At 49.1% G+C, this 7,661-nt stretch overlaps 1 long non-coding RNA gene across 5 annotated transcripts in view; it reads right to left on the reverse strand.

Moving 5' to 3' along the window:
* The window catches only part of LOC114484589 (uncharacterized), a 54,665-nt gene that overhangs the window by 4,409 nt on the left and 42,595 nt on the right, over positions 1–7,661 (reverse strand). For 3 of the 5 annotated variants that reach the window (XR_003677698.2, XR_008616238.1, XR_008616241.1), the window contains 3 exons: positions 3,286–3,558; positions 1,584–1,701; positions 1,332–1,382 (listed from right to left, as the gene is read on the reverse strand). This is a non-coding gene — a long non-coding RNA (uncharacterized lncRNA). Of the gene's footprint in view, positions 1–1,331; positions 1,383–1,583; positions 1,702–3,285; positions 3,559–6,659; positions 6,966–7,661 lie in introns of those variants that run through there. The other 2 variants (XR_008616240.1, XR_008616239.1) reach the window with 2 other exon arrangements.

Consider the following 7,661-nt stretch of genomic DNA (forward strand, 5'->3'; position numbering starts at 1 on the left):
CCATGGCTCACGGGCCCAGCCGCTCCGCGGCATGTGGGATCTTCCCGGACTGGGGCACGAACCCATGTCCCCTGCATCGGCAGGCGGACTCTCAACCACTGCACCACCAGGGAAGCCCTCTCCTGAGTTTTCTATCCTTATTTCTAAACACCTAATGGGCAGTTCCACATGGCAAAATCCAAAGATCCTCAAACTCAATATGTCCAAAGTTAAGTTCATAATCATCCCTCAAACCTGTCTCTCTGCGTTTTCTGTCTTAGCCTCTGAGTCTATCCTACTAGAAACTCCTGCATCAATCTTTACTTTTTTTCTAGTCCACAATTCCAAGCATTTGCTAAATAACATCATGTTATGTTCATCATCAGAACTTTTTATTACAAATAGCAGAATCAAAAGTCAAATTAAACAAGAAAAAGAAATGTATTAGCTCATAGAACCAAACCATAAAAAAGGATGGATTCATGTGAATGGTACCAGATTTCTCTCTCCGCCTCTCATCTCAGCTTTTGTTTTTGTTTGCCCTCATTCTTGCAGGCTCCTTCATGTGGAAGGGGCCATGGCCACTAGCAGCCCCGAAGGCACATCCCGTTAACAATAATGAGAAGAGACACTTAATCTATATCAGGCACAATTCTAGGCACTTCAGAGCCCGTGAGGCAAGAAAGAGAAAACATAATCTCCACATCAAATGTAGAAGATCCATAGACAAGCTCTAAATTGGGCCAGCTTGGGTCACGTACCCACCTGCTGGAGCAACCACTGGGTCTAAAACCATGAAGTAGAGTAACAAGCAGGGTTTGGATCATCCATCAACCCCTGACCTTGAGTGTTTCAAGTAGGAGGGGGTCCGATGAACCACAGCAAGTGGGAAAACATGCAGGGTTAGACTTTGGGGCGAGAAATGGAAATGCAGAAACTCAACAGTGCCAATTCACATTCACGGGTCTTTGCATCACCTTGTGAAAACTAAGCAGCCCATCAGGAATTGTATCTGAATAGATGCCCTACCCTCTAAAAACAAAAAAAAGTACAGAAGAAAATCAAGACATTCCTCAGAAAACAGTTTTAAGACTACACTAGGGCTTCCCTGGTGGCGCAGTGGTTAAGAATCCACCTGCTAATGCAGGGGACGCGGGTTCGAGCCCTGGTCTGGGAAGATCCCACATGCTACGGAGCAACTAAGCCCGCGCGCCACAACTACTGAGCCTGCGCTCTAGAGCCTGCGTGCCACAACTACTGAAGCCCGCGCACCTAGAGCCCATGCTCCGCAACAAGAGAAGCCACTGCAATGAGAAGCCCACGCACCGCAATGAAGATCAGACCCGGCTCACCGCAACTAGAGAAAGCCCACGCACAGCAACGAAGATCCAATGCAGCCAAAACTATAAATAAATAAAAAAAGAATACACTAAAAACAGAAAGAATGGGTCATCAAAGCTCAAAAATGTATGCCAAGAGTTCTTAGCCTCTGCAAGCATAGAATATCTTTTTTTTTTAAAAGTCTCAAACTTCTAAATAATAGTGGTTGTAATGATAAAAAGCACAATGATGAGACAGGATGGCATGCCTTTGCATAACGTTACCTGTTCAGCCTCCAGGTGCTGTTTCATCTCTTGCACTGACTTTGAGGCCCCAGGGAGGTCTGCAGTCATGGGTGACATTTAGCTCTTCTTTCTCATAGAACTTCAGAAAGAGTTCTACCTGGAAAATTTCCAGAGGGGGTATTGAAATTGAAGCCATAAGAATCTCTATAATGTACCTGTAGTTTAACTTTCCAGTGTCCCTTTTTAAGATAAATAGTTGGAAAATATACCCTGAGGTAACTGCACAAGTGAACTTGACATTGTTTTAGACCCCATAACAACTGCATCTGCGGGCTGGCACTTACTGTCATGGATGGTGAACTCTATTGTTTTTGTTTCTACATCTACAGTTCCTCAGTTTATTGATTTCTCGTTCATCAGAAGATTTGTAAACATAATGAAGCCTAAATGGAGCACACGTGAATATGAATTTTGTGGTGTGTATAAATTAAGTCTCCCGCTGCAACATTTGGGGGAGATATTTCTCCTAGGAATGAATGTTGCCACCCGACAGGTGTGTAATAAGATGCTATTTTCATCCTCCATCATCTAAGGTTTTGAATGTAACTGGAAACATTCTTGGAGGCAGGGGGAGGGAGATGCCCTGAGTCATTGTGAAAACCATTATTCTGCATCATGCTCAGCTGGACGTGGGAATGAATTAAAACAAATGTTCAAGAATGTTCTATTTCCATATGAAGCTATTTCATCTGTTATCTTTTTCTCTTGCACTTAAATGTGACCAAAAGATCTTCCAAAATGAAATGCAGCCTTGTATGAAATCAAATTGATTTCTCTTATTTGTAATTTACCAGAGAATATTTGTCCTGAGTATTATTAGGCAGCAAAGCTATTCTATTTATTTTTTTAAAAAAAAGAAAAAGGAAAAAAACATTTGGAGTTGATGTTAAAAAGAGAAAGCTATACAGTGTGTTCTACATTTGAAATTCCACAAACTGTTAATAAACTGGATTTTTCCTGTAAAGAGAGGCATGCATCCTTTTGCCTCATTTCACCAGCCTCAGTGTTCACTTTTACCATCCCCAGCACCCCTTGTTCAGTCAAATGTGTATGAAGTCCAAAGCCATCTAAGAAATGCCCTGCTCCAGCCAGGATCAAACAGAACGCTTCTGGAATGGAACATCAGCAGAGCTGCTCCCTTTGTTCACTTTTTTCCCTTCACGTTTTTTATTGTTAGCAGTGACTACATTTCAGAAACAAAGCCACCTGCTTTCAAACACAAATGAGGGAGGGTTGAGTCTGTGTGTTTGTACGTGTGTGTGCACGGGCTGGGATGGGGGGCACGGACGTGTGTGTGTGTGTGTGTTCCCTCACAGAAGGAGTTATTTATGTGTCTAACCTGTCTTCAGGCACTTATAAAATATTCAGCAGGCTGGAATGAACCTCTCCGGAGGGTGCTGAGCCCCAGATGAACATGTTAGGGAGTAAGGCTCAGGAGTAATGTTGGGAAGGCACTCGTGCTGAGATGCTCCTAGCCTGGCAGAGCCAGCATTCACCTGAGGGGCCAGGAGAGCCTTGACTCCTTATCTGTGAAAATCAGGGCACCTGACATTGCCTTTGGGAGCCTTGGTTTTCTTATCTATAAAATGAAAAGTCTGAACTATGTTGGGGGTCTCCATTCTTGGTTGCACAGTAGCCTCGCTTGATTTTCTTATTTTTAATAATGATGCAAGGGCCTTACCCCAGACCACTTGAATTAAACCTCCAGGGATGGAATCCAGAAACGAATATTTTTTTAAGCTCCCAGGTACGTCTAAGTGCAGCCAGGGTGGTGAACTGCGGCTGGGTGATCGCCAAAATCTCTCCAGCGCAGGTTCTGCAGGACTTGCTCCTGTCAGATCAGGTGTCTGTTGGGTCAGTTCTCTGTCCTCAGCGGTCCACCCTGCCCAGCCGTTCTCCATCCCATGGAACGTTCCAGATGCATAAGTCATCAGAGCCGAAGCTCCAAAAGGATCTGCGGAAACAGTCAACATCATTGACTGGACTACCCAATCTAAAGAGTGAGGATTTGGGGGGGTGGGGGGAGGGAAGGATTGTTTAAAGGGAATTGTAGTGGTTCCTAAGAAACGTGTGGGACAGCATCAAAGCTGCTGGGAACTCTGCACAGTGAGCTCATTTCCCTGTTCACGCCCAGCTACGATGTCTCTTTGCAGCCTGGCAGTGTGCTGCAGATAAACGAATTTAATCAATAGCAGGAGCTGCTTTTTTTTGTTTTTAAAGTTGTTTTATTTTTGACATGGACCAGTTTTGAAGACTTTATTGAATTTGTTACAATATTGCTTCTGTTTTATGTTTTGGTTTTTTGGCCACGGGGTATGTGGGAGGTGAGCTCCCTGGCCAGGGATCGAACCCACACCCCGTGCATGCTTTTGATCCTGCAGTCAAGTCACATAGTTTCCTTTTCCAGGACAGTGCCACACTTCCCTCTGCCCTGTTCTCTTGTCTCTCGGAGCTCTTTCCCTCTTACTCCTGTTTAAGCCATCCATCCCCTCGCCCAGTCATCCACAGATCTGCTCCCCACCCCGCCAACCCTCCGCATGATTTTATTTATTTTTGTCATTTCCCATTCACCCTACTTTGTATGCTCTCACCCTCCCTTCCCACTTCTCCCTTTCCCAACCAAGATCGCTGGGCCACCGATGGCTGTGAGGATGTGAAAATCTGAGCCACAGGCATGAATAATGAATTGGAAGAGGCAGACTGAAGCCAGTCGGAACTGAGACAGTATTTCCAAAATGCAGCCAAATGACTTAGCAAGAAGCAAGACGGAGTTACTGCAATCCCTGGAAGCCCCGGACACGCTGGTAATTATGAAAATGCAGTTGTGATAAAGTACAAATCTGCAATTGTCCTAAGGCTGACGGAAGTGTCATACCCTGCTCTGGGCTGAAACTGGGAGTTCTGGAAGGTGCAGGGACACTTGCCGACCCCATTGCGCTGAGGGACTAGTGCAGTCACTGGCGAGATGGCCTGCTTCCTCATTCCAAGAAGAGCATCTCCACCCTGGGTTGGGGGCAGCTAGACAAGGATGGCTAGAGGGTGTGGTACTGGAAGCTCCCACCCGGCAGCGAGGTCAGGGAAGTGGGGGATCTGGATCTTGAGGTTGCCGGAGGGAGAACAGGCAGGAGTCTGGACGCCAAGGAGAGTTGTCTGCTGCTCTTCTAACTCATCAGAAACCAGACTAAGTACCAGCCCTCAGCTCTCAGGTGTCTGATCCTGCACTGTTCCCATTTAGTTGGAAACCTCCTTTGGACCTTCTTTTACAAGCAAGACTTGCAAGCCTTGGTGATGGGTCTGTGGAGCCAGTGGTCCAATCTGGGGACCTGCTGGAGCTGGTTGGTGAATGAGGGCCTGCAGACAACCTTAACTAACATTCAGGCCACCCACCCCTCGAGTTCTCTCCCATTTGCCCCAGACACGTCTTTGTGAAATATAAACCTGGCTGTAGCGCCACCTGCCCAGAAACCTGTCAGCAGCTACTCATTGGCTCCAGAACTGAGGCTAAACTCCTGATACTAAGCTCCAAGGGCCTCTGTGACTTGGCCCAAACTTCCACCTCCGACTTCACGTCTCCACTCGGGGACTGGACCCGACAGTGCAGAGATGCCGAGTGCTTTGTGCTCCGTGCTCTCTGCCGCTCCTTCCCTGCACGCCTGTGACGCGGCTGTGTCCCCTGCATCTCTGTCTCCTTCATGAACACCCATTTATCCTCCCAGGACCCCGCGTAGGAGCCCGGTTTGCTAGGAATTGCTCTGAAGCTCTCAGATTGGACGAACTCCCCTCCCCAGCTTGAGCTCCCACCTTACCTACCGTCTACTTAACGTGCAAAGGTCTTTGTGAGCCCGGAATGTGTTACCCGGCCCAAGCGCGCTGGGCTGGCTGCACGACAGGCCAATAAGTCGGGAGACAAGCTGTTGAGGCAAGGAGTAATGACTTGAACGGGAAAGCTAGCACACTGAGGAAATAGCTGACTAGTCTCTCAAAAAACCATCTTCCCTCAGTCCAAATTCGGGTTTCTTTTACCCAGAGAAAGGGGAGGGGGAGGAGCTCACTGCGATGCCAACCAATGGCTGAGCAGGACTGCTTAGGCTCGCTCACTAACTAACGGTTACTCGCTAAGGGTCCTTCCCTAATGGTAGCTCACTAACGGTGAGTGGGACCGCTAACAGCGGCTCCCTGACACTTGCTCGCTAAGGGTCGCTCGCTTGCGGGGAGGGGCCCCCTGCGAGGCCGACCAGCGGCCGAGCAGCACTGTTAATGGTCACTCCCTAACGGTGGGTCCCTAAGGGTCTCTCACTAACGGTCAGTTGCTTGGGGGAGGGGCCCCCTGCGAGGCCGACCAACGGCCAAGCAGCACTGTTAACGGTCACTCCCTAATGGTGGGTCCCTAAGGGTCTCTCACTAACGGTCAGTTGCTTGGGGGAGGGGCCCCCTGTGAGGCCGACCAATGGCTGAGCGGGACCACTACCGGTGGCTCGCTAACAGCCATGTGCATGCCCCGCCCCTATTACAAATGGACACTCTGGGGGCAGAGACCCCCTCTCATTCACCCAGGAATGTTCCCTGCCTCCAACACAATGCCTGGAATAGAGGAGACATCCACTACTGCTTGTGTAGAGAACCCTGGCTGGAACAGAACAGGAAGCTAGGATTACAGTACTCCCATCTTACGGGTATGGATGCTCCCACAGTCCCTGCCTTGGATAGAGGTCCAGCCCTCGGAGCAATGCTCCCCTTCCCTGTCCCTCCCAGTGGAGAGCTCCCAGCACCTGCTCATCTGATGCTCCCTCCCCCAGCCTGACGTGTTGTGATGGTGATCTCAGGGGTCCACTGCTCCCCAGTTCCCAGTCTCTTCTCAGTGTTGTGCAGCCTTGATGGGCAGAGGAGATGCACCCTGCTGACGCGGATATTGAACTAAATCTTTCAAGGCAAAACTTAGTTCACTTTCTCAGAATGAGGACAATGACTGAGTCACGAAGGAACAGGCAGAGTAGGTATGAGTGTCTGCAAATTGGAATGTGCTAAAAAGCAATCTTGAGTTTTTCACAACTCGATTTAATTTTTATTTCAAGTTCCATTTTTTTCCTGAGATGGCGGGGTGAGTCTCCCCTCCGTTTTCCCGAGTGTGGCATCTGAGCACCAGGGGGTTAACGTGGTGTCGGGGTGAGGGCAGACCTGGTCTTCATCCTTAGCGTCGTCTATTCATCCTGGTTCCTGCTGGGAAGCACCATCTCATGTCACACACTGTCCGCCCTGGTGGTCGCGGAGGCTGCCTCATTCCCGTACTCTCTGCCCACACTTGGGGACCAAGAAATCATGCTGGGGTCATGATGGGGCCCGGAGAACTCTATAACGCCACATCTGCCAAGTCACAGCATAGAGTCATTGTCACTTCCCCAGAACATTAAAGAAATAGGACGTGGGCTCACTCTGTTCTCTTTTTGTTGGGTTGGTTTTAGGTTCCAGCATCCCTCACACTTGACGTGGAACCAGGGCTCATGGCCTCCTTTCTTGGGGACCTCCCAGCATCTAAGCTCTCATAACTCCCCAATCCAATTCACTCTCCTTCCAGTCTGTGGCATCCTTTTCTAGCCAGTGTGTTTGTGAGGGTGAAGGGAAGGTCCTTCCGACCACTCATCTGAGACTGATAGTCTGTTATCTCTGTCCTGTTTCCATTTCCTCAAAGCCTATTCTTCTGAAACTCAAAGGCCATGAGGAGACTTTTTCCTCTGATCTTTCCTTTCACATTGCTTCCCTATGACAGTGATCACCTTCCACCATCTAGTTACTGAATGGAGAGCAGGGGTAGGGTCTAGAGAGATTGGAGGGGGAGGTATCATTAAGAATGTGAGCAGGGCTTCCCTGGTGGCACAGTGGTTGGGAGTCCGCCTGCCGATGCAGGGGACACGGGTTCGTGCCCCGGTCCGGGAAGATCCCACATGCCGCGGAGCGGCTGGGCCCGTGAGCCATGGCCGCTGGGCCTGCGCGTCCGGAGCCTGTGCTCCACAACGGGAGGGGCCACAACAGTGAGAGGCCCACGTACCACAAAAAGAAAAA

This window comes from Physeter macrocephalus, chromosome 20, assembly GCF_002837175.3.
Source record: "Physeter macrocephalus isolate SW-GA chromosome 20, ASM283717v5, whole genome shotgun sequence".
In the NCBI taxonomy this organism is placed as follows: domain Eukaryota; kingdom Metazoa; phylum Chordata; class Mammalia; order Artiodactyla; family Physeteridae; genus Physeter; species Physeter macrocephalus.